This window comes from Furipterus horrens, unplaced genomic scaffold, assembly GCF_987537825.1.
Source record: "Furipterus horrens unplaced genomic scaffold, mFurHor1.1.pri manual_scaffold_7, whole genome shotgun sequence".
NCBI classification, from domain to species: Eukaryota; Metazoa; Chordata; class Mammalia; order Chiroptera; family Furipteridae; genus Furipterus; species Furipterus horrens.
The window spans coordinates 89,425,068-89,452,328 of record NW_028327177.1 but is presented as its reverse complement, the minus strand read 5'-3'; the positions used below and the strand labels follow the sequence as shown (position 1 = coordinate 89,452,328).

Below are 27,261 nucleotides of genomic sequence, written 5' to 3'. Positions count from 1 at the left end.
GCCCAGAATTGCCTTACCATGCATTTTCTGCTAAGAGCACCTTTGCCACTCTTTGAGTGGTGATCCCTCATGCATAGTCTTACTGGGGCCTTCTGCTTATCATGGGGCTCTGTTCACCCCCATTCGAGGTACAAAACCCAGGCTGGGCCGGCCACACCTTTGCTCCCTAGAATTGAGGCTCGAGTCCTGGGACACAAGTTTCGACATCTCTCTCAATTCCTGCTGTCTGAATCCCCAGAGCCTCCCTGATCCTTGCCCTTTTAGAAGCTGGATTGTTGGGCTATTGATTGGGTTCTTTGAGATGTTCAGGATCCTTTCAATGTGTTCTTTTTCTGCCTGTGCTAACCAAGGGTAGATTCGGTCATTTTCAATCAAAGGGCACCAGGATCATATGGAAGTACACGAAAGGGTAGGTCAGTAGATATATTGAGAAGGACAGGAACTGTCTCCCTTGCCTGCCCAAAGTAGTCATTTAATAATGGCTTCATTCCCTTTTGGTTTTTCGAGTTCATTCATTTTAACCTTTTTATCTCCAGGAATACCAGGACTTTTATTTTGGAGCTAGAGACAGTCTTTCTCAAGGAGACATGCTGATAGTACTTAACCTTAATGGATGCTCTTGATTTTATTTGTAAACGAGAATCCTAAGGATCTGTAGGGAAACGAGTAAAAATTAATTGAACAACATTTAGAGCCAGAATGAAAAAAAAAAAAAGCCCATGATGGTAAGAGGCCCTGGAGGTGGAGTTTAATGCAGAGCCTTGGATCTTGTCATACATATATTTTGCCCACACCTAATCCTGTCTTATCAAGTGTTAACTATGGCCTGGGCTGGAGGTCGGCAGAGTGTCAATGGCCTCCAGAGTTAATTTCTTATCATATCTTGTCCCCACTCATGGTTTCCTTTGTTGGACAGCAAGTGTTCCACCCTAAATTAAAATCAGTAAGAAGCAATTTCATTTGTTTTAAACTGTGAAGACAAACGCTTCCAGCAGAGCACTGTACTTTCAAATAAAGTTCAGTTTTGTTTTATTTTTTCCTTTTTTTGGCTGGGCCCCAAAATGCATTAATTTTTTCAGTGTGAGACCTTGCTGATGTTGCCTTGCTTTGATTTGAGGTCTTGTTACTTACCATCACGAGCTCCTTAAGCCTGGGATTGCTGGCATCTGAATTACTTTTGGTTTTATAGATATTTGGCAATAAAAAACACCATTGAGTTTGCCCAGTTGTCATGTGAGAGGTGGTTAGAAATGTAGGACCTCAGCCTCACCCCAGACCAATGGAAGCAGAATTTGCTTTTCAGCAAGACTCCCAGGTTATCTGAAGCACCTTAGAGTTTGAAGACTGTTCTCTTATGTTGGAATGGGAATGTTATTTTAATCTCCTTGTTTTTCATGATTTTTTCTATTACAGTGTAACAAATGTTTGTTGTATAAAATAAGGGAATTCAGAAAGGTACATAAAGGAAAACCAAATCACCTGTAATCTCAACACCAGACATAACTAATGACTTACTATGTTGGTCTATAGCTTTTTGGTGTTTTATTGGAACAGTAAAAAAGCCTATTAAAATCATATTGTGAAATATATTAAAACATCTTTATTCAGCATATAGCTTAATTTTTAAGAGATGAAATATGAAGATCTAAGTTTTCCTTGGGTTAGTGATGGAAGATTCTTGAGGAGAAGACCTTACTTTCTTCCAGTCCTGTTATGTGCCAGGTACTGCTACTTGTCTGTGGGGCTCTAAAGTCAATAATCACAGAGGAAGGTGAAAATTAAGGCCCTGGGCTTTTGAATCTGCATTTTCTAGACAGTTGAGACAAAGGGAATTATTAACATCTTGCTTTTTGCTTAATTTTCCTCCTTATTTTTTTGTCCTGCTTTACTAATATTAATTTTGAATGATTGCTACTTTAATTGCTTTCGTTAGGTGATACATTCCTCTGATTGAGCAGCCCTTTCCATCTGAAAATACCTAGGATTTGAAACTTAAGGTCAGGAAGGACAACGTCTTCAGCAGGGGAAAAAGGTGGTTGTCTTGGCAGTGGAAGCTTGCTAATTACACTGCCAGTTGTATCTATGATGGAGGCACTGGGGACGCAATTAGTAGGTCATTTTCAAGTAGGGGTTTTGGGACTGGACTCTGGTGTGTAGGCAGCCAGGGAGCACTTTCATAATGCAGGGAAACTGGGGATGGTTTTAGATCTTGGATTGCCACAGGCCACTGATAGGAAACTAAACCTTTGCTGTTACTGAAGTTCCGTTCCTTCTGTTCATTTGAACTAACAGTTTCTAAAGTTAACCTGTCCACAGGGTGGATAGTACTTCAAAATGCTGGTACTCTGGAGAGAGGATGGCTTCCTGGGAAGGAACTGGCCATGGTGATGAGGCCAGAGGGTTGTGACAGTCAGCAAACTGGAAGCACAGGATTGGGAGAGGTGCGGGCCTGCCTGTGGACCATCTCCTTGGTCTGTATGCCCCATTTCTTAGGCACCTCTCCCATCCCTGGAAAGAGTCTTCTTGGATTTGTTCACTAGTGTTGATATAGATGATATAGAAATGGCAGAATATCAAGAAACAGACGGGGCAGCCTTTTTCTTTCCATTTCTTAACATTTGTAGGGCAAAGTGTCACCCCAGTACTTGTATGTCTGTACCCAGGTATCAGTCCTCTGCCCATAGGAGGGGGATGTATAGGAAATGTGATTCACCTCTTAGGTGCCAAGGGCAGAGAGGTTGCCTGTTAACGTGTCATTGATGGGGCCACTGTTATGGGAGGGAGGTAGGGTGTTTTGACTCCTTCTGATCTTAGTTCCTATGGTGACATCAAACAGAATCTTGATTGTAGCTGAATTGAAGCACTAACGGCAGATATCACCTTACATTATTTTATAAAATAGAAACAGAAAGCAAGTAGGCATGCTTTCTGTATAAGAGCTTTTAACACATAACTTTGTTGCTATCATTTACCTGTGGTCCTTAAATTTTTAAATTTTGAAATACTTGAAGATTTCCAGAAAAGTTGGAAAAATAGTACAAAGAATTTCTGTATCTCTGCCAAGTTTCCCCAAATATTAAGTTTACTACATTTGCTTTTTCTTTCTGTCTGCGCGTGTGCAGATACACACGCACACATCCATGCCCACATACTATTTTTCCTGGACAGTTTGTAAGAAAGTTGCAGACATGATGCTTTTTTACCTTTATGTCAAAGTGTATTTTCTCAAAACAAGGGCACTCTGTTACATAAGCATAATACAGTCATCCACAGAAAATTAACACAGGTATAGTTCTGTTATTTGTAGACTTGTTCAAATTTAATTATTCCACTAATGTCCTTTATAAGAAAATAAAAGATATTAAGTATTTAAAATTTTTCCTGGTCAGGATCCAGATACAAGATCATATGTTGCATGTGGTGTTCTGTCTCTAGCCTTCTTAAGTCTGGAACTTTCTTTGTCTTTTATGAGCTTGCCCTTGGAAGTGGAAGAGTATATGCCACTTACTTGGCAAAATTTCCCTCAAATTGGACTTGTGTGATGTTTTTTTCATGATTAGATTCAGGTTATCATTTGTTCTCTATGTGTCTTGTCCTGAGAAGGAGCATGTAGGACTTGCCTCAAGCCATTCCCGCCCCCCTCCTCCGCTGCCCCTCCCCCCCTTAATGCCTCAACGGACTTTGATCTGATACTTCGGGAAGAAAGTTTTAAACATGCACCCCTACTATGCATGTCTTCCTAAATTATAGATTATATTAGTCAATTCCTGCTACTTTAACAAAAGACCATAGACTAGGTGCCTTAAGCAACAGAAATTTTGTTTCTCACAGTTCTGGAGGCTTTTTTTTCCTGTTAGGCCCAGCCGATACAGATCAGGGCGACTTCTGTGGGGAGCTCCTGGAGACACTAGATGTCGGAGAGATCATACCAAGAGGCAGGATGTTATTGCTCAGAACTTATACCTGTTTTGCAAGTGGTATTGAAGTCCAACATCAAGGTACTGTCTCGTATAAAAATTCAGGAGGGATATCTCAGAGCGAGGAGTCCTAGCCCCACACCAGGCCCCCTAGTCCAGGGTTCCAGTGCCAGGAAGATAAATTCCCACAACATATGGCTGTAAAATCCAGTGGCCATTAAGTCAGTGGAAGAAATTGCTGAAGCCCCAAGCATTTCCTCTTAAAAGAACCCACACGCGGACTCACCTACTCAGACTCACTCCCTCTGAGCTCCAGCACCGGGTAGCATCTTGAAAGGCAGCAGTGGCATACAGGGAGGAACTGAAGTGTCTGGCATCAAGGCAAGCTGAGGCCATTGTCTCTTTTCTAAACCCTCTCCCCACAGAGCCAACAAGCCGGTGCATATCTTAAGACTCCATCAACCTGGCTAATACTGTATGACCCACCTTGGAGATCCCCAGAGACTCCGCCCCACCCAACTTATGGACCCACCAAAGCTGCTTTTCCATATGAATGTCTGGTCTGGGCTCATGCTCCACAACTTCCTAAATCCTATCAAACGAGCAACTGCTGGTCTCAGTGAGCTCCAGGCCAGGCACTACCAGCAGCCAGCCTAGATTCACAGCTTGGATTCACCTGGGAATATCCAAGCCTAGATCAAATAACAGCCATCTCAGATTGCTTTATAGCTCAGGCAGGGAGGCCCCAGGCAAAACACAGGTGGGGACTGACCTTGGCCTGCACCACCCTGGAATCCCCATGGACAGTGCACTCAGTGGGCAACTACAGACCATGTTGGAGCACCACTGCCCTGTCCCTGCACAGCTGATCCTCCACGGGGCAGGGGGGTGGGAAGGTGGAGGTTGGTGGTCAGTGGTCACAGCCAATCCTTGCAGCTGACTGGCCTGTGTAAAACGCTCCCATTGATCTGCTAACAGCAACCAAGGTTCAACTACAAGAGGAGGGTGTAATCAGCTCACACGAAGGCATACCTCGAGTACCTAGCTTGGGGTGGAAGGGGAGGCTGTGTCACTGGACCCTACAGGACACCTACTACATTAAGCCAGACCACACTACCAAGACACGGAATCAAATCAGCTCTACCCAATACACAGAAACAAACACAGGGAGGCTGCCAAAATGAGGAGACAAAGAAACATGATTTAATGAAAGAACAGATCAAAACTCCAGAAAAGAACTAAACGAAATGGAGATAAACAATCTATCAGATGCAGAGTTCAAAACACTGATCATAAGGATGCTCAAGGAGCTTAGTGAGTACCTCAACAGCATTAAAAAAATCCAGTCAGAAATAAAGGCTACATTAATTGAAATAAAGAGCAGTTTACAGGAAAACAACAGTAGAATAAATAGAGCTGAGAGTCAAATAAATGATTTGGAACACAAGGAAGCAAAAAACAACCAATCAGAATAGGAAGAAAAAAGAATAAAAACAAATAAGGATACTGTAAGCAGACTCTGGGACAACGTTAAGCATTCAACATTTGCCTGATAGGGGTGCTAGAAGTGGAAGAGAAAGAGCAAGAAATTGGAAATCTATTTGAAAAATAATGAAAGAAAACTTACTCAATTTGGTGAAGGAAATAGACATGCAAGTCCAGGAAGCACAGAAAGTCCTAAACAATATGGATGGAAAGAGGCCCACTCTGAGACACAGCATAGTTAAAATGCCAAAGGTTAAAGATAAAGAGAGAATCTTAAAAACAGCAAGAGAAAAGCAGTTGGTTACCTACAGGGGAGTTTCCATAAGACTGTCATTTGATTTCTCAAAAGAAACTTTGCAGGCAAGAAGGGACTGGTAAGAAGTATTCAAAGTGATGAAAAGGAGGGATCTACAGCCAAGATTACTCTACCCAGCAAAGCTATCCTTTAGAATCGAAGGGCAGATAAATAGCTTCCAAGACAAGAAAAAGCTAAAGGAGTTCATCATCATCATTAATATATGAAATGTTAAAGGGACTTATTTAAGAAAAACAAGATCAAAGCCATGAACAATAAAATGGCAAAAAATACAAATCTATCAACAACTGAATCTAAAAAACAAACTAAGCAAATAAGAACAGAGACAGAATCATGGATATGGAGAGCATTTTGATGGTTGCCAGCAGATGGGAGGGCGGTATGGGGGAATGGGTGAAGATGTGAGGATATTAAGAAGTACAAATAGGTAGTTCCAGAATAGCCATGGGGATGTAAAGGACAGTATAGGAAATGGAGTAGCCAAAGAACTTATAGGCATGATCCATGACCATGAAAAATGTGGGGATTGCCTTAGGGAGTGGGAGGTGCTGGAGAAGGGCAAAGGGGGAAAAATCAGGACAACTGTAATAGCATAATCACTAAGATTAATTAAAAAACAAAACATTGCATATAATACATGAATATGTTCATTATTAGAAAATTCCAGTTACAGCTTGAATCTATTTACTATTTCTCCTCATTCTGCTTCCCCAAAATACAAAGCTATTTTAATCAGTTTACATAAAGATTTATACAAATACATGGATTATTTTTGTATAAACAATATACTGTATTTGTGATTCTGCTTTTTTCATTCAACAGTAGTTTTAAAAATATTGTTGCTACCTAATACATTTTATGTAGTCCCTTTAGTTTCAGTATAGTATTACATTGTTAAGAATATCCTTAGAGGTAATTAGCTATTTTCTTGGTGATGGTCGTTAAAGTCACTTCACTGAGAGCAGTCTTTATCTGTACAGTAGTCCCTCTATATTGCTGTTCACTTATCGCGGCCTCACTGTATTGCGGGATTTTAAAAAATACATATTATATTTAACTATTTATTGTGGATTTTTCGCTATATTGTGAGATTTTGTGGTACTGTATATGTATATTGTTAAAGTTATATAGGTTTGAGTATAGAATATGTTTAAGAAGATAAGTATTTATAAATGTGGAAAAGGTTAATAAGGGAGTGGGAAAGGTTAATAAGGGAGTGGGAATGGTTTATTTTTTTTAATTAAAAAATTTTAAATATGTTTTATTGATTATGTTCTTACAGTAGTTCCAATTTTTCCCCTTTGCTCTCCTCTGCCTAGTATGCCCCCCCCCCCCAGCAATACCACCCACCTTAGTTGATGTCCATGGGTCATGCATATAAGTTCTTTGGCTTCACCCTTTTTCCTATACTATTCTTAACATCCTCCTGTCTATTTTGTACCAACCGATTATACTTCTTAGTCCCTGAACCATTTCCCCATTTCTCCCCCCTCCCCTCTCCGAGCTGATAACCCTCCAAATGATCCCCATACCTATGATTCTGTTCCTATTCTGGTTTGCTTAGTTGGGTTTTGTTTTTATTTTTTAGATTCAGTTGTTGATAGTTGTGAGTTTGTCATCATTTTAATGTTCAAAGTTTTGATCTTCTTTTTCTTAAGTAAGTCTCTTTGACATTTCATATAATAATGGCTTGGTGATGATGAGCTCCTTTAGCTTCACCTTGTCTGGGAAGCACTTCATCTGCCTTTCCATTCCAAATGATAGCTTTGCTGGATAGAGTAGTCCTGGCTGTGGGTTGCCTTTCCCTTTGTTCTCCCTTTGCCCAGTACTCATCACATTGAATACTGCTTGCCAGCCCCTTCCTGCCTACAAAGTGTCCTCTGAGAGATCAGCTGATAGTCCTGTAGGCACCTCCCTGTAGGCAACTCTCCGCCTCTCTCTTGCTGCCCCCAGGATTCTCTTCTTATTTTTTACCTTTGGCATCTCAATCATGATGCATCTTGGTGTGGTCCCCTCTGGGTCCAGCTCGCCTGGGATCCGCCGTGTTTCCTGGACCTGTATGTCCATCTCCTTTGCAAAATTTGGGAAGTTTTTCTCATTTTAAAAAATTCTTGCTTCCTCATTCTTGGGAATGGTTTATAAGTGTGTGGGAAGGGTTTATAAAGCCTTAAAATACATATTCGTCGTCGGCAGCCGTCCATCTCGAGAGACGATGGTGTTGCTTCTTTTTTTTTTTTTTTTTTTTTTTTTTTAGATTTAATGTGTTTTATTGATTAAAATATTACATTTGTGCCACTTTCCCTTCCCTCTGCTCCCCTCCACCCGGTGGCCCCCTCCCTCCAGTTGTCCCCCCCTTTTAGATTATGTCCATTAGTTGTGCTTACAGTTCCTCCCAACCTCTCTCCGTCTATTCCATTCCCTCCTACCATGATCCCCAATTCCTATATCATCTCCCTCCCTCTCCCCACTCCCCCTCCCTGTTGGCCTCCCCCCACTATGTTTCCCTTACCCACAGTTCCTTTTCCACTCTCGTTGCCTGTTTTGTTTGCCTTTGTTTCATCTCCCTAGCTTCTGTTTTTTAAACCAGTCCCTTTAACTTCTCATATAACAGTGGTTTGGATCTAATGAACTCTTTCAGTTTTATTTTGTCCTGGAAACACTTTCTCTGTCCTTCTATTCTGAATGACAATTTCGCTGGATAGAGTATTCGTGGTTGTAGGTTTTGGATTTTCATTACTTTGAATATTTCTTGCCAGTCCCTTCTTGTCTGTAGGGTTTCCCTTGAGAAGTCAGCTGATAGTCTAATTGGGACCCCTTTGTACATAATTCTTTTCTTCTCTCTTGCTGCTTTTAAGATTCTCTCTTTATCTTTAATTTTTGACATTTTGATTATAATGTGTCTTGGAGTGGTTCTCCCTGGGTCCAGTCTCTTGGGAACTCTCCTTGCTTCCTGGACCTGCAAGTCTATTCCCTTCCCCAAGTCTGGGAAGTTCTCCTTTATTATATTTTCACTCAATTTTTCAAGTTCTAGTTCATCTTCCTCATTCTCTGGCAAACCAATGATTCTTATGTTGGGCCTTTTATAGCTGTCCCAGAGGTTTCTGATCCTCTCATTGTTGCTTGCCATTTCCTCTCGCTGCATTGGTTGACTGCTTGTTCCTTCTCCACATTCCAGTTTGTTGAAATGGACTCTGGATTCCTCACCATCTGTCTCGTATGTGGTTTTGCTCCTTTCGTTATGAAAGTTTTTCGCTTCTTTCATATCTTTTTCCTGCTCTTTTGTGAATTCTGTAAGCCACCTGATAACAATGGCCCAGAACTGAGCCTCTGACAGGTTTCTTATCTGTTCATCTGTCAGGTTCTCTATCTGCTGTCTGGTGAGCTGCACCACCGGGATCTCTATATTTGTCTGCCACATTTTGACAGATGCGTTTTGTTTTCCTGGGCCGGCTGTCGGGGGCAGGGGGCAGTGCCTGCGTACGCGTCACAAATCAGCGACCGCCGGCGCCTGCCTGTGGTGCTTTCTGTGGGGGCGGGGGTCCAAGATGGATTCACACAGTTATTCAGCTAGGAGACCGGGATCCGTCCTCCCGCCCCCCTGGGCCTCACTGTTCAAGGCGATGCTGCGGCTGCTCCCCAGCGCCGGAGTCGCGCAGGCCAGGGGCTTGATTGGAGTCGCACACGCCAGGGGCTTGAATGCCTCCAGGATTTTTCGCCGCCCCGCCCCGCCGCTCCGCAAGCAGCTTTGCCTTCTTTAACTCTTACCTGCCCAAATGGCACCGCTGGTTTATAACTTCATGTTGGGCTCCGTGTAGCTTTATTTTCTGGAATTTCTAGTTATCCTTTGTTTTGAAGTAGTTGTATTCCACTATAGTTGTAGAGGGAGACCTAGCGTGTCCGTCTAAGCCTCCATCTTGGCCGGAAGTCCGGTGTAGCTTCTTAAGAGTCTATCTGCACCGCCGAGAATGGCTGTGCAGTCGGACTCGGGAGTGACACGGTATCTGTCTCCTCCCGTGTTGAATCGACATCTTGCGATGACGCTGGAGTGTCCTCTCCAGTGAAGCTAAAGCTACAGAGCCTGGGCAGGGTGATATGGAGGGTCTGCTGTTGCCCATGCAGCAGACCCCCCCTCTCTTCGCAGCTGAAGGGTCCAAGGGAAAGACGGAGTCAATACAGCTTCGTTTCAGGTGCGCCGCAGGAGTTGCCGGTGTTGACTACAACGTCAAACCGCCTTAGGGACTCCGGCTCCGGATTTTCTGTCGGGGTTTACTCCCTTAGCCTTTCCCCTGAAGAGGTATGCCGCAAGGCAGCGGAGGTTTTTTGGAGTCAGAGTTTTCCTTCTCTGATGTACCCTGACTGGAAGATCGAACCAGCGACACTTAGCTCGCAGGCCGATGCTCAATCCACTGAGCCAAACCAGCCAGGTGGTAAAATACATATAAATACTAAAATAAATGTAAGGTTCCTACTTCGCAGATTTTCACCTATCGCGTGGGGGTCTAGAACGTAATACTTGGGATAAGTGAGGGAATACTGTACTTCCTTGTGCAAATTTGCCAGTATTTGTTTAGGATTGATACAGAATATGGGAACTTTTGGGTCATAGGAAAATAGAAATGAGGGTCTTGGCTACTCTATCTCTTTCTCTCTGGTCCTGAACACTGTAGGGCAGTGGTTCTCAACCTGTGGGTTGTGACCTCTTCACAGGGGTTGTCTAAGACCATCGGAAAACACATATATAATTGCATATTGTTTTTGTGGTTAATCACTATGCTTTTATTATATTGAATTTGTAACAATGAAAATACATCCTGCATATCAGATATTTACATTACGATTCATAACAGTAGCAAAATTACAGTTATGAAATAGCAACGAAAATAATTTTATGGTTGGGGGGTCACCACAACATGAGGAACTGTATTAAAGGGTCGTGGCATTCGGAAGGTTGAGAACCACTGCCCTAGGGTGTGATTCCTTTTTTTCCTAGCTGGTCTGCTTAGCCTTGCTTCTTGTGTATACTGCTTCTTTCTCTTCCTTTTTCGGAGGTTGAGAGGGCAAGAGGAAAAGCTTGCTGTGATATTTGCAGGCCAGCTTCCTAACTTACAATGGTTCGGCTTATGGTGGTTTGACATAACGATTTTTTGAGTCTAGGATGGAGAGAAAACAATATGCATTAAGTAGAATACTTCGAATTCTGATTTTTTCCCAGGCAAGTGACATACAGCCGGAACTCTTGTGTTGCTGGGCAGCAGCAGTGGGATGATTTTTCCTAACTGTAGGCTAATGTATAGGTGTTTTGAGCATGTATAAGGTAGGCTAGGCTAAGCTGTGATGTTCAGTAGGTTAGGTGTATGAAGTGCATTTTCAACTTGCTGTTTATGGGAATGTAACCTTCTTGTAAGTTGAGGAAGGTCTTTACATCAGTCCAAGAGTGTCCCATGGGCTTTATTTCCTTGACTTATTGTGGAGTGACAGAAAAGATGTGTCAAATTTGCCACAGCATCCTTGCCTTAATGCTAAACTGGGGTAGCAGGAGGGGCCAGTGGCATCCACCTCCAGGCAGGTGTTGTGGAAAGTAGTTGGAGAGGCAGTAGGAAGAAGGGAGGGCAATGAAGCATGTAATGGAACTAGAGAGAACCTTTGGACAACAGGTTTTGAACTTGGCAGTGAACATGAGATTTGCTCCTGTTTGGAGATACTTACTGAAGCACCATGAAACAGTTGTTTTGGGGTGGGGGGGTGATAGACTTTGGAACTGGGTAGACAGATTTGGTTTGAATCTTATTTTAGGCTTAGACAGCTAAGTTAGACAACCTGCTGTGAACCTGGCTTTCTGTGAGGATTCTGGAGAACCAGTCCTAAAAAGTTAAGATTCCAGATGACAGTGGATGTGACAGGGTCACACAAAGTGCCTGACACTCACTATGCACTAATTGTTTATTCTCTCCTGTGTTCCAGTTACTGAGCTTGGTGCTGAGACCAGAAACGATGACTAAGACGGAGTCTTGCTTTCCGGGCATTCAGGGACTAGAAATTGACATGGAAGTAAATGAGCATGAACAAAATGTTGAAGGAGCTCCAAGGAGGCAGGAGGAACTGCTTGGAGTTTCCTCAGTAAGAGGCATTGGAGGAAAAAAACAAAAACAAACCACTTCTGAATCTTCCCTTTCTCTGGAGCTTAAACTGTGCTAGCGCAGGTGGATATTACAGCATTCCATTTTCATTTTTATATCAAGTTTATGCCTAGCACATGATTTCCAATTGTTTTCTTAGTAGTAATTGTAAGAAATACCCCCCCCCCTTTTTTTTTGCGAAGGGGTGTGGCTCTGCCTGACTTGTGAACTTGTATTTTTACTTTGAATATCACTGTATCTTTGTCACTTACACCCGTATAAAGCTGGGGTAAAAAGGGAAAAGATCACCTGCTGACTTCCCTGAAGTCTTCTGGTTGGTTCTCTGCAGTCCCGCAGTGTCAGCACAGTTCTGAATGCGTCTAGGGTTTTTATTGTTGGATATTATATATAAGTTTTTAAATGTATTTTTAGAGAGAGGGGAAAGGGAGGGAGAAAGAAAGGGAGAGAAATACTGACATGAGAGAGAAACATGAATCACTTGCCTCCTGGGCCTACAACCTAGGCATGTGCTCTGACTGGGAATTGAACTGGCGACGTTTTGCTTTGGGGGACAGTGCCGAACCCACTGAGCCATGCCGGCCAGGGCAGGATATTTTATATTTTACTATTCAAAATGTCATCTTATGACGGGCAGCATCAGCATCACCTGGGAACTTGTTAGAAATGCAGAATCTTAGAATCGCAGACCCCATTCTGGATGTGCACTTAAGGATTCCCCAGTGATTCATATGAACATGGAAATTTGAGAAGCAAGGGCCTGGGAAAAGTCCAGGCAACTGGGCCCACATCTGTACAACACCTCTGCAGCATTTCCCCACATACACCCCAGGCACTGCTGTCCTCCATCAAGACAGATACCTTTGAAACCCTAAAACAGTAAACGTGAAGAAAGGCCCCACTGCGGTGAATTGCTTGTGTACCCTGAGAAAGAAGATTCCTACTGAACACAGCTCCTGGTGGCTAACTAGGCTCAAATAAAAAAAAAAAAACAAAAAACCAAAAACAACAACAAAACCAGAGCCTAGGAACCATCTCTAGACAGGGCTCTCTCATGCAAACTTGCACATCAGGGAGAAACCTGCAGTGAATTGCCTGCCTGCACTGTGTTTCTGCAATCTGAGTCAGCCCTTTTAAAGGAGTTCCTGTAATCTTATTTTAGGCATTACGGCTGAGGCTTTCCCCAAACAATTGGAGCTGCCCAGCTATTTCGCTATCAATAACTTCAACCAGTCAGAGGGGCTCCATTCTGACCAATCAGGATAGTGTCTTTGACCCAATTAAACTGTGAGATTTTCTAGTCCTTACTTGCATGAGGAGCTGGGGCAAGGACTCTATGGTCAGCTCCCGTCTGGATCTGTGAAAGCCCTCTCTCTTCCCACTGGACTGTTTCCCCGGCTGAGCTGAAATACTAAAGATACCTCATAGGAGCTGAGTGGAGCAGACCAGTGCAGGGCAAAGCCGACCTCGAGGAGCAGAGCAGAGCTGTCTTCGCTAGGGAGGGGCGTGCTGTATCCCACTGAGCTGTTCATAGCCATGCTGAAAATCACTATTGGGTTGTTTTGCACTGAGTAGAGTTTACTTTTTCACCACACACAAATTGGGGATTTCTGTGGATGTTGTATTGCTGCTCATGATCATTGGTTGACAGTTTTTAGGGATACCTCTACTTTCAGCCAGGACATTAGTACTTTTCTTTGTTAACTAGGTGAAAATAGATTTAAAAAAGGGAAGATGATTGTCCACATTTTGTTCTCAATCTAAACAGCTGTGGTTTCATGGTTAGAAATTCTCCTTAAGGTTTTAAAGTCTTTCTTTCTTTAAAGATTTTATTTATTTTTAGAGAGAGCGGAAGAAAGGGAAATAGGGAGAGAAAGAAACATCAATGTGTGGTTGCCTCTTGAGTGCTCCCAACTAGGGACCTGGCCTGCAAACCAGGCATGTGCCCCGACTGGGAATCAAACCAGTGGCTTTTTGGTTCTCAGGCCAGTGCTCAATCCACTGAGTCACACCAGCCAGGGCTAAAGTGTTTCTTAAAAGTAAGCTGTGTATACAGCTCTCCTTTTTTTAGCTAAACAAAATGAAATGGGTTTTGAAAATGAAGAGATGGATGAATGAGGTTTTTATAATCCTCACTTGCTTTTACTCATCAGCTCTTGTTCTTGTTCTGTTCATTTCTTTTCAGAATGGGGCATTTTTAATAAGGAGAGGAATTTAAAAAGGGGGTCAGGGAACCCAAAACACAGAAAGAAAAATTCTGCTGAGCTCTGTAGATTTTTCTCAGTTCTTTAAAGTGCTTGAAAAGTAATATTTTGTTGCAACTAAATCTAATTAATAGCTAGCTGGTACTCATCAAAACCTCATCTCTTTCAACCTTGAAGGCAGTTGGAAAGATACACAGATTTGTGTATTATCACAGCATATGAATTCTCTTTTCTCCTTAATCACTTAGAGTTTTATCAGCAATGTAAGCAGCAGATGGGCAGCTGTGTTTAAAAAAATAAAACACATCTTAGGGTGTTCGCTGTGGCATGTAATGAATCTGTATTGATTGATAGAATCACATTCAAAATATATATATTATTTAGAAATCAGAGTTTAAACTGTGTAGTAGGCATGGTTCTTAACTGAATATCTGGCCTGTTCCTGAGTATTTGGATTGAATCAACCAGTCTTTGGAAGCCTGCTCTCTGCCCTGCACAAATTCATCGGAATGCTTTGGACCAAATGGATTTAAACACAGAGGATGAAAGTGCTCATCTGGGAGGAGGACACGGGAGGATCACAGTTGAGGCGGGGGGCTGCATCTCTGCCTTTGCAAGGTGCAGCTCTGGGCTCTTAGTTACACGGGCATTTCATCCATTTTGAGCAGACCTCGTATGAATTGATGTGGTTGCCAATGTGCTCATAGGCTCAAGTAAATTAGGTCAGGCCTTCATTGTAGCTGTAACAGAACCCCTGGGCTGCTGCGATTGAAACAGAACCCATGGGCTCTTTAGTTAGGGGCCCGATTGCCCGTCGCCAGAATCATAACTCTTAATATCAGAGTTTGGTGAAAAAAAGAATTGTTTACACATAGTCCTGCCTCCCCCTCCCAGACCTGGCCAGTCTTAGGAAAGTCAGAAACACTGTTTCCCTACTTCCTAGGCACAGTTCAGCTTTACCAGTAGCTGCCAATCACTCAGTTCTGATTGGGGAGGTCCCTTCTGTGCTGTGGTGCCCTCCAGCTCTCAATGCAGGACCGCCTGGATTCTCAGCCTCCTTGTAAACTGCCTTCTTCCTGCAAACCGCATGGATCTCCTCTCCTCAAAACCGCCTGGCGAGAGCTTCTTCTTTAAGCAGCCTGGAGACCCCTTCTCCAAGGCACATGAGGGCCAGAGAGAGCCTGAGAGAGAGAGAGCCTCCTAGAGCCGGAGCCAGCCCAAAATGTCCGCAGCTCCTTCCTCCCTGCCTCCTCTCTCCCCCTGTGTCCTCTTACGCGGTGGGTGTTGCCAAGAGTTGTGACCATTCACAGAACCCTAGTAGGCTCAGTCCAAGATCCCTCCCATCTTCCTGAGTCTTAGAAGTAAAGCGGGTCTTTGCAACAATGTTTCCAGCCACTAGCTCCAGGCATGCAAGGGCATCCTGAAAGCTGCTTCCTGCTCCCTATCTCCCAGCCGCAAACTCTGGGGTTTGTTTTTGGACTCCCCTGTTTCTGTAACATAGCTATCAGACGTTGGGAGTCCTAGTAGAAGAGAAACCGTGATTGTACATAGTGCTTACTTAGAGAGCAAGAGCCGCTTCTGAGAACTGCCCCAGCTCCCCTCCAAATCAGTTGTTTCTGTTGAAGCACACCCAGCACTGGATGATGCTTCCTGTTTGTTACGCACAGTGTTAGTGTGGCAAATCTTTATTTAGTATCTACTTTGTACCAGATCCTGGGTGCAGCAGTTTAAGCCTCAAGTCTGCTGTTTGGTTGCTTATGCCAATGGAGCCAACATCCATCAGCGCTTTGCTTTGTATGTCCATATTTATACTATGGTAATAATCTGGCAGCCCTGCTTTCAAGCCTGACTCTTATCAATAAAGCATGACAGAGAAATCTGCATATGTATTTGGGGAAATAGCTTACAGGAAGAAACATGATGTTACTACAAAATTGGCCTGATCTGTGCATAGCTAAGGCCGAGATTGACAGGGCATTGTTATAATTAATGCTTTTTAAGAAAACCATTCTTAATCTGTTGTGGGAAAATGAAGGAGTTTTTCTTAACCTGGGTGAAAAGGAAGAAAGCCTGTCTCTTTACAGATGTTGTCATTTAGTCAAAACACACAGATGACAGTCTACAATTTTTTCTTTCCGTCTGGACATACTGCATGGCTAGAACTGAGCAAGATGTGGGTGTTTCCTTTGTGCCCTGAATGTAGGAGCTTTGAGGTCAGTCCATGAACCATTGCTTCCACCGTAAGTGGATGGTAGGATCAGTACACTCCTGCTCACGTTTTAAGAAATTTATTAATTTAGCAGAGAGAAAGGTCTTATTGTTTGGTGTTATTTAGCTGCTCAAAGAAGTTAATTGAAGTAAAAGCATGGAAACTCCCAAGGTGGCTTTTCTTACAGCTGGGAACGTGTCCTCAGAGTTTGGGTGTTCTCCAACATGTGTCAACAATGTCGCAGTTCTGGAAAAGGGACTAGATGTCAGATTTTGGGTAAAGAGGTATTTCTCGTTTTTTTTTAAGTATATTTTATTGATAATGCTATTACAGTTGTACCAAATTTTCCCGTTACCCTCCTCTGCCCGGTACCTTCCTTCCTTCCAGCAGTTACGCCCTCACCTTAGTTCATATCCATGGGTTGCGCATGTAAGTTCTTTGGCTTCCCCATTTCCTATACTGTTCTTAATATCTAGCTGTCTGTTTTGTTCCTACCAATTATGCTTTTTGAACCCTGTACCTTTTCTCCCATTCTCCTCCTGCCCCGCCCCACTGATAACCCTTCAAATGATCGCTGTATCTATGATTCTGTTCCTGTTCTAGTTGTTTGCTTAGTTTGTTTTTGTTTTTGATTTTTAGATTCAGTTGTTGATAGTTGTACTTGTTGTCATTTTGATGTTCATGATTTTGGTCTTTTTCTTTAATACGTCTCTTTAACATTTCATATAATAAGGGCTTGCTGATGAACTCCTTTAGCTTTACCTTCTCTGGGAAGTACTTTATCTGCCCTTCTGTTCAAAATGATAATAGCTTTGCTGGATAGAGTGATCTTGGTCGTAAGTCCTTGCTTTTCATCACTTTGAATACTTCTTGCCAGTCCCTTATTGCCTGCAAAATTTCTTTTGAGAAATCAGCAGTCTTATGGGAACTCCTTTGTAGACAACTGTTTTTCTCTTGCTGCTTTTAAGATTCTCTCTTTATCTTGAACATTTGGCATTTTAATTATGATGTGTCTTGGTGTGGTCCTGTTTTCCTCCAACTTGTTAAGGACTCCGTGCTTCCTGACTTGTAGGTCTCTTTCCTTCACTAAATTAGGGAAGTTTTCTTTCATTATTTTTCAATTTCTTGTTCTTCTTCTCCTTCTGACACCCCTATATTACAGATGTTGGTATGTTTAAAGTTGTCCCAGAGATTCCTAAGACTATTCTTGTTGATTTTTTTTTTTTTCATTCTTGTTTCTTCTTTCTGTTCTGGTTGAATGTTTATTTCTTCCTTCTGTTCCAAATTGTTTGTTTGAATCACAGCTTTTTTCCCTTCACTGTTGATACCACTGTTTTCTTTAGTTCTTTTTCTGGGGTTTTGTTCTGTTCTTTCATTTAGGCCATATTTCTTTGTCTCCTCAATTTGTCAGCCTTCCTGTGTTTGTTTCTGAGTATTAGGTAGAGCTTCTTTAACTCCTTGTTTTAGTGCACCTGTTAGGTTGAATGGGGTGGAGCCTTAGGTATTTGCCAAGGCAGGACTACCCTCGTCACCGCTTGTGGCTCTGTATGTGGAGGAGGGGTTGAAGAGAGGACAGTGTCGTTGCCTGGCTTTGGAGGCTTGGCACTCGCCCAATTTCCAGTCATTTCACCCACTTCCCTTATGCGACTGGCGCCCTTCTAGCTGTTATCCTGGTGGAGGTTCCCAGAATAGGTGGATTTGCATACATTCTAAGTGCTTGTGGGCCCTTTAAGTAGACTCTCCTGAGAGACTGGCAGCTTCTTCCCCCGTCCCAACCCCATTGGTTTTTACAGTCAGAAGTTATGAGGCTTTATTTTTCCAGTGCTGGAACCCTGCTCTGCGTGGTCTGGCCTGGGGCTGGGACTGCGTGCTTCCAAGGGATCTTTCCTGGTTTTTATCCACCACACGTGAATGTGGGCCCGCTTGTTCCTCTGGCCACTGGCTGCCACTGCTGCCACCTTGCTGCTGTTGCCTCGCCGTTGCCATTGCACATCCTCTCCACCCTGACTCCCCATCTTTACTCTCCTACCTGTCTGGGTGACTATGACTTCTTTAAATCCTTGGTCATCAGACTTCCATACAGTTTGATTTTCTGGCCTTTCTGGGTGTTTTTTGTTTGTAAGTAGTTGTGATTCTTTCTGTGGTCTGCCTACGCCTCCATCTTGACCAGAAGTCTAATAGGTATTTCTTATGGCTACTTGAGGGGAAGATGCAGTAGAAACTCATTTTACATTTGGAAGGCTTTGATCTTTCTACTAAATGAAATTATTAATGTTAGGAAGGCTCTGACCCTTTTACTAAAACAAATAACTAATGTTATATTCATAAGGTGGTAGGCAGAGTACCATTTATGTATGCATAGCAGCTGTCCTGCTCTGGGTGTACGTGTGTCTGTGATTCCCATATGTCACTAGATTTGGGTCTAGAGTCTTAAAAATTTTGTTATGTTTGGGTAACTGGTTTATGTAATGGGGAAGAAGTCTGGCTAATGTAAAAGATTAGAAAATTTATATGTTGTATTTCTTTCTATTCTGTTTTTAAACAAAGCTTGAGGCAGCAACAGACTGAGTTGTTAGTAGCATTTTATTATTATTTTTCTTAACATTATTGAGCTATTAAGAGATTTGTTTTCAAAAACAAAGGATAGATCAATTGATTCTAATCCCCTATGAATTTTAATAGACTGATATATGGAAAAGCTTCCTGACAAGGAATTAACAAAGAAGCTGGTCTGCTTAGCTGTCCCTGACTGACAATGTAGGTAAGTAGGTGTTGACTTAAGAGCTCTGGCCATTGCTCACTTTGCTATTAAGAAACTGCAAAAAAGAAGTCAGATTTAAAATGTTGACTGATGAAGCTATTAACAGACAGATTTCAGGCTCTTCTTTGGCTGCAGAGAGTAGTACTAAGATGTCTGATACATGCATGGGATGTGTGACTGTTTACAGCATGTGTTCAGGGTGGCCTAGTCCCCCCAAGGTGAGTGGGAAGGAGGCAGAAAAGGAAAAAAAGACACCAGAGAGGTTTTGGGGCTCTAGGGTCCCCATGTGTCAGCAGCAGGAGCACAGGCCTATCCCTCCTCACATTCCTTCTCCTTCTCCTCCTCCTCCATGAAGTGAGCCTTCTTATTCCACATGTTCCAGTGCAGATAGATACCAGTTGCTCCCAGGGCCTCAGGCACAGATGGAGGGGAGAGGGTAGTGATACTGATGCTTTCTCCTTGGTGGATTGCTTTACTCTTTCTTCAGGCGAAGGACCCCTACATGGTGTTCCTTGCTTCCAGGGACAATATGATCTTCAGCTCATTCACTGTGGGGACCACAGTGAACTGGAATGACAGTGAGCAGGGGCTGCTGGGCATGATCATGATGGCCAACATGTTGGAGTGGATCATGGAGGCTCTGTCTGTGGCTACGCACACCGTGCTGCCTGTTGGGGTAGAGATGATCATATTGTTGTTATGCACCGTGGTGATGAGATGCCAGCCAAGGTAGACATCCACGTTGGATAGATGCGAGGAGGGGCCTCTGTCCATCACCACCTTGTTCAGGACATGGTACTACATGACCTGCTACCTGACCTCCTGACGAGCTCTATTCCTGCTGCATGACCTGCTTCCCGACCTCTTTGTCCAGGTTCTGTTTCTGCTGATCTCATCTTCCCTCTGAACTCTTTCATCACCCACGCCTTCAGCTGGCTCTGAAGAACAAGAGCACGTTCTCCTGTATCACTTGAATAATTTGGGACCGAAAGTTCTCAAAGTTGAAGGAGTCAAGAAGCACAGGGAGTCCAGGCAGAATACCATGACTGGAGGAATGCTGCCCTGGACGAGTAGGGTCCTATCTCTTCCCAGTCATGTGCCAAAATTGATCTGATTGGAAATGTCATCATAATCTTCTTTGAAGGTGCAGAGCTTCCTTTTTAGTGGTCCAAAATTGTCACTTCTTATGGAGTCTTCTGGAATTTGTTTCACAAACACAATCATATTGCTTTCCTTCATCATGTGCATGCCGAGCTCCTTGAAGGGCTGGAGCAGGTTGGCATCTGGATCTTCTTGATACCAAGAACGCTCTTTGGGGAACTGCTGGCAGGCAGGTGCATGATGGTCTGGGGGTTCTACAACACACAGGCCTTTGGCCCAGAAGTAGTCACTGGGCAGGATCCATGCAGAGAATAGGTCCTCCTGAACTCCTTGGTGCTCCCCAGGGCTGATGAGACGGAGGCTGCTGTACTTGGCCTGCCTAGATAGGGTAGCTGAGCCCCCAGTCTGAGTCTATGCTCAGCTTCTTACTCGACTTTTTCTTGTTCCATTTCTGTACTTGATAAATGAGGACATAGATCAGAAAAATACTGATGCCAGTTGCCACCACTGGGGCCTTCAGGGTCATCTCCTTACCTCACCTCCCGGCTGCCACTGAAAGTCACTTAACCTGCACCCAGTGCCATTGCTACTAACCCCTCCCACCCCCCCCCCCACCCCCGCTACTGGGACCACAGTGCTGGAATGCTGAGTAGCAATCAGCACCATTGTATCCTTTAGCAAAACTTGAAAAATTGTAAATGTATTTGAAAATAAAGCCTCCCTCCCCCATTTAATTTATACACAGCTCACCTTCAAGGCAAAATCTTTTTAGGCAAGAGGACAGTGAAATTTGAAAACAAATTTGAACACTATCAATTTGTATTTGGTTGCAGCAGTATAGAAAATAGGTGCTTTTTAGATTAGTTTTCAGTAACTTTGGCCAAAGATATCTTCAGTAGTTGTTTATTTAGAAAGACTTAGATTATGGCAAAAAAAAATACTTACGGCCGACTTCCTATTCTTGAACCCCCTAAAATTTGTCTCAACATTGTTTTCCTTTGTATATGAAAACACTGGATATCCACATTTAGCTTAAAAATAAGTGGAATTTTACTTGTATGTTTACAACATGTTTCTTGTATGAGTGCGAAACAATGTGGATATTCCTTTCTACAAGTAATGGGATTATTTTGAAAAAGAAAACAAAAGACCAAATTTCACCAGTGTTTTTAAACTTTTTTTAAAAACACAGATCCTTTCTTCAAATTTGATTTTTCTTGTTGAAGCACAGAATGTGAAACATAGACTACCTTATTTATTTGACAAATGATTTGGGAGGTGGCACATGAGGTCCTAGCGTGAGGATTTAAAACGAAGTGTTTATTTTTTGATGGAGTCCAAACTTTCTCTCATTCCTGCTGAGAATCCTGAGATTCGGTGAGTCTGAGACCCATTCAAGGTCACAGTGAGTTAGTGATAGAAGTAGGTTTGAAATCTCATTCTTTCAGTTACTAGTTACTGATTGTTTCATCTTTGACCGAAAGGGTGAGGAACAAAAATGGCAATTGCACACCTGAGTTTGGGCAACTGCTTTTCAGAATTGAATAATTTTCTCAAGGTTTTTATGCCATTTAACCCAATTTTTAGTAACTGTACATATGATCAAAATAAGTGGTACAAAACACTTAATGCCAAATTTCACTTTCCCTGGTCTGTTAGCGTTAGGATACTGCAAAACTGCCCATATATTTAAAGTGGCCAAGTTCATTCGTTAAAGGGTCTGATTTAATCTTTTTACCATGTTAAATTTGGTTTTAGGTCATTGTCTTAAACTTAAGAAATTTGTTTTAACATCCTGTATGTTTGCTTATATCATGTTTAATTTAAACAATTAAAATGGATAAACTTGCAAGGACATTGAAGGTCCCATTTTTCTTGATGGATTTTGTCAGTTATATTTTTGTCACATTTTGATATTTATATAAAATGGAGAGGTAGAGTGACTGTGTTAGTTATAATTAAATTCATTTTACTAATATGAAATTTATCCCCCTAAAGCATTTGTAACAATTATCTTGGAGTATAAAACCAAACCGAACATTCTAGCATGCAGAATCCACTTAAAGGGCATAATTGTTGCCACAGCTTGTTTTTCTTTACAAACTAATATAGGACTTTGAAATCAAGGGACATTGGCTGTGAGAAGGAGCTCTTGGCATGGAATGAATAGGAATTTTGCACATGCTTGTTTTGAGACTTGGCCGCTTCTGTTTAGGGTTGACTGGTGTCAGTGGTAACAAGCTTAAAATGAAATAATGCCTTTTTGCCAACACCATCTTTATTCTTCTTGTATGGACTGCTTGAGCCAATGTTACACATAATGTAGAGCAAAATAAGGAATCGATAAAGCCATTAAGCAGCTCACTGTCTGGCTAGGAATGTTGATGAAATTCATCAAGTTTGCATTTCCCCTTGGGTGTTTTTATTCACCAGAGAAGAAAGGGATTGAGTGGGCCAACAAAGTAGAGAAATCGAGAATGGGTTTTCTTGCTTGATTGAGACAGTGCAGCTAGTGTCTTTCTTTTTTACCATGGAGACCCCTTTTCTTGTCCATGAAACAGGACATGTGTAGCTAGTCGTCCTGTGTTGCCCACTTCCTGTCTCTTATTTTAGGCTTTATGTATTAGTTGATGATAGAGTGGAGGTATATCAGACGTACTCATTAAATGCGGGAATCACTTAAGTTGTAACCACACTTAAAACCAGGAGACTACTGCCCAAGAGCATGGGTGCAATAGCCTATAGTGGGGCCACAAGAGAAAATGTGGGCTTGATTGTCATATTAATTTGCTAGTGCTGCTGTAACAAGGTACTGCAGTCTGGCTAGCTTAAACAACAGAAATTTGTCTCACAGTTCTGGAGGCCAAAAGACCAAGCTGTGGACAGGGTTGGTTCCCTCTGTGGGCTCTGTTTCATGCCTCCAAGCTTCTGGTGATTTGTTGCATCTTTTGTGTTCCGTGGCTTGCAGAAGCATCATGCTGATCTCTGCCTTCATCTTCACATGATATTCTCCCTGTGTGCATGTCTATCTGTGCATTTCCCCCCTAGTGTGCATGTGTATCTGTGTGCACATTTTCCCTTTTTTATAAGAATGTTAGGTGTATTGCATTAGTGTCAACTCTAATGACTTCATTTTAAAAAATCTTCACCCTAGGATATATTTTAATTGATTTTAGGGAGAGAGGAAGGTGGACTGGGTGAGAGAGAGAGAGAGAGAGAAGGAGAGGGAGAGAGGGAGAGAGAGAAACACTGATGTGAGATAGAAAGATTCATTGGTTGCCTCCTGTACATGCCCTGATTGGGGATCAAAACATAATCTAGCTATGTACCCTGCCTGGGGATGGAGCCTGCAACTTTTTAGTGTACAGGATGATGATCCAACCAACTGAGCCACTGGACCAGGGCCTTGCTGACTTCATCTTAACTAATTACTAATAGGATGGCCCTATTTCTAATTAAGGTCACATTTTGAGATAGTGGGGTTAGGATATATGATTTTGGGAAACATCAGCCCATAATAGATGGATAAGATGTCTGATTTTGTGTTTGTAAAATGTCAAGTAAGAATAGTTTCAATCAAGCAACCTTCAGATTCAAAATTAGTAAACATCTGTGATTTACAGTTTTTTTCAATGTACTTTCACATATCCTGTGTTCTTTACCACAACAAAAAATTATTCATGTTTATGAAGGTTGTAAAGACTTTATAATAGAAAATAGTAGAGTAAACCCTGTAGATGAGCAGGAACACTTGAGAGTCTTCTAATCTTGTTTTCTTCCTTTTTTGAAAAGATTTTATTTATTTATTATTAGAGAGAGGGGAAGGGAGGGAGGAAAGGCATGCCATTGTGACATTCTTTTGAGTTTATAAAGCTATTGTAATAATCATAACCTGCATGTTTCTTTATACAAACAACTGTAAACCTACTTTTGCCCACCCCTGTACAATACATTATTATTGATTTTTGCCATGCTGTACGTTACATTTCCATGACTCATTTATTTTATAACTGTAAGTCTGTACCTTCTGATCCCCTTTACCCATTTTGCCTACCCCTCGACCTTCCACTTCTGGTAACCACCAGTCTGTTCTATCTATGAGCTTGGTTTTTTGTTTTATTTTTAGATTCAGCATATAAGTATGTCAGTTATACCTCAATTTTTAAAAAGCATGTAGAAAAAAAGATAAACGTATTCCCATGCAAAAGAAAAAGAAACCTAAAAAAACAACAACAAAAAAATCTTACTTGAAATCTTAAAATACAGAAAAGATTTAAAAAAAGATTTAATTGAATCAGGATAGGGGCTTCTGGTCAACCTCCCTGTCCTCTTCCTCGCTTGTGTGCTCTCACCCAGAGCCTAGTTGGAAAAGACAGTAAGAAATGTCTGCATGTTGAGCATGTTTACCATGTGGTGAGAGGTTTTTTCATGTAGAGGGAAATTGGAAAAAGTAAGGATATTATATCCTTTGGGTATCTTAGGTTATTTGTGGGCTCAGATCAGTATTCATGGTTTATTCTTTTATTATTTATTCAACAAAAATTGAAAGTGATTTGTGTAGGATGTTGGGAGATTCTGAGATCAATGAGATACGGTCACTTCCATAAGAGTTTAGCCTCCATCCATCCATCCATCCATCCCTCCCTCACATTTATTGAGTGTCTCCTATTTGATATGCCCTGTTTAAGGTATTTGAAAAAGTAACAAAACTAACAAATGATACTTGCCTTTTTGGGGTTTGTGTTTTATTATGTATGGGGGCAGTGGGAGGTGGGGAAACTTAACATTTTAAAAGGTGATGAGTTGTCAGGAAGAAAGAAAAGAAGGTTAAGGAAAATGGAGAGTTTGGTAGGTGTCACCTATTTTAAATACAGTATTCTCTCACTTATCGCGAGTATTATGTTCTAGACTGCCCCGCAATAGGTGAAAATCAGCGAAGTAGAAACCTTACATTTATTTTAGTATTTATATATATTTTAAGGCTTTATAAACCCTTCCCACACTCTTATAAAACATTCCCAGTCCCTTATTAACCTTTCCCACTCCCTTATTAATCTTTTCCACACTTTTATAAACACTACTTATGTTTTTACATACTCTACACTCTTAAACCTACATACCTTTAACAACTTACGTATACAGTATCGCAAAATCCTGCAATATAGCGAAAAATCCGCGATAAATAATTAAATATAATACTTAAAAAAATCCCGCGATACAGCGAGGCTGTGATAAGTGAACCGCGATATGGAGAGGGACTACTGTAGACCTCGTTGTAGTCGCCGTTGATTAAAGGTGTGAAGGAGGTAAAGTTTAGCATGTGTTATCAGGGGACAGAGGGGACAGACAACTCATGTCCTGTGTAATTTTATTTGGACCCCACAGTAACCCTGTAAGAGGAAGTACTGTTATGATCAACATTAAGCTCAGGCTAAAGTGGTCCAGGATCAAGTGTCTAGGCCATTGGTTCTCAACCTTCCTAATGCCGCGGCCCTTTAATACAGTTCCTTATGTTGTGGTGACCCTCAACTATAACTAAAGCATAGTGATTAATCACAAAAACAATATGTAATTATATATGTGTTTTCTGATGGTCTTAGGCGCCTCTGTGAAAGGGTCGTTCGACCCCCAAAGGGGTCGCGACCCACAGGTTGAGAACCGTTGGTCTTGGCAATAGTGGTAGAATTACAGCCTTTAGGTGCAAGATGCATCTGGCTAATTCGGCAAATGTTTCTCTGTGACTTTGTTTAATGGGAATCTTCAAATTTCTGTTTCAGGCGCTCCTTGCCTTTGCCCGCCTGTGTGTGTGTACCAGAGGGGCTGAGGTTGTCTCTCTTGCTCGCTGGGCTTTCCAGAGCACCAAACTCATAACTGGTACTCATTATACCTATGCTGACTGACTAAGAAGGACAAAAATAGACTTCCGGTCAAGACAAGTGTGGAGTTGCCAAAGAACTTACATGCATGACCCATGGACATGAACAAAGGAGGGGGGAATGCTGGAGGGAGTGGAGGGTGCTGGGTGGGGTGGGGGTGGGGTAAAGGTGGAAAAATTGGGACAACTGAATAGCATGTTCAATTTAAAAAATAAATAGATGTATAAAAAAAGATGGATAAAAAATGGTCTCTGCCTTCCCATTAATTAGAGAGGATCAAATACCCAAGCCAGTGCTGATATATACCACAGAGTTCAGAGAGGAATAAGACAGACCAATGTCCTCGTGGTACTAGTCAAGCATCAGCTTTGAGTTGGAATCCTGAAGCTCACTGCAGCTGGGGCTCCAGGTAGCTGCCTCATGTACACTTCTTCTAATTTTCTTTGTGGGTCACACTAAATAGTCCATTGTTCATCAAGGAGAGAGGAAATTGATTTTAAATTACTCTTGTATTGCTTAAAAACCAAACTGCCACGAATGCTTTATGGGATCGGTGAGAAGATAGGACCGGGGTTTTAGCTGCACTAAAAACCTGCTTAATTAACCGGAAACTGTCTGTTGCCATCTGACAGCCAGTGCGACCCCCCTTCTGCAGTTTTGAAGACCGCACTCCCAGGACCAGGAGTAGTTTCCACCTGTGAGGCCAGAGGATTTCTACTCTACCCGCCCTTTCTTGGGTAAGGGAGCTGCTTGTGTAGGCTTTGTGAGACTGATTGTTAGATTTCCAGGAATCTTGTGTGCTGGGTATTTTATTTTTTAAATTTTCATTTATTGGTTTTTAGAGAGAAGAAGGGAAGGGAGTGGGGGGAGAGAGGCAGAGTGAGAGAGAGAGAGAGAGAGAAACACATCGATTTGTTGCTCTACTTATTTATGCATTCATTGTATGTGCTCTGACTGGGGATCAAACCCACAAAACCTTGGTGTTTTGGGACTATGTGCTAACCAATTGAGCCACTTTACCAGGGCCTGTGAGCTGTTAATTAAATACAGCCTTTTCAAGCAAAAATATATAATTTACAACTAAATTATATTTAAGAAGTATAGTAGTAAATACCCCAAATGCATCACTTCCTAATTATTTTAATACATTTTACTGTTGTTGATGCTCTTGAGCCTTTGTCTACTGTTATCTGTGTGGTGGAAATGCTATACGGTGATGTGCTAAGGTACAATGTGGCATATTGGTAGTTTGAAATTA

General features: G+C 42.0%; 1 protein-coding gene, 1 long non-coding RNA gene and 1 pseudogene across 3 annotated transcripts in view; 2 read left to right on the top strand and 1 right to left on the bottom strand.

Moving 5' to 3' along the window:
• PTPRG (protein tyrosine phosphatase receptor type G) overlaps positions 1-27,261 on the top strand; it is a 721,348-nt gene that overhangs the window by 21,927 nt on the left and 672,160 nt on the right. The window lies entirely within an intron of this gene.
• The window catches only part of LOC150004766 (uncharacterized), a 66,661-nt gene continuing 55,864 nt past the window's right edge, over positions 16,465-27,261 (top strand). Inside the window, exons 1-4 of the long non-coding RNA XR_016512402.1 lie at positions 16,465-16,549; positions 18,948-19,026; positions 25,905-26,001; positions 26,636-26,740. This is a non-coding gene — a long non-coding RNA (uncharacterized LOC150004766). The remainder of the gene's footprint in view (positions 16,550-18,947; positions 19,027-25,904; positions 26,002-26,635; positions 26,741-27,261) is intronic.
• On the bottom strand, positions 19,336-20,653 carry LOC150004768 (NAD kinase pseudogene; annotated as a pseudogene).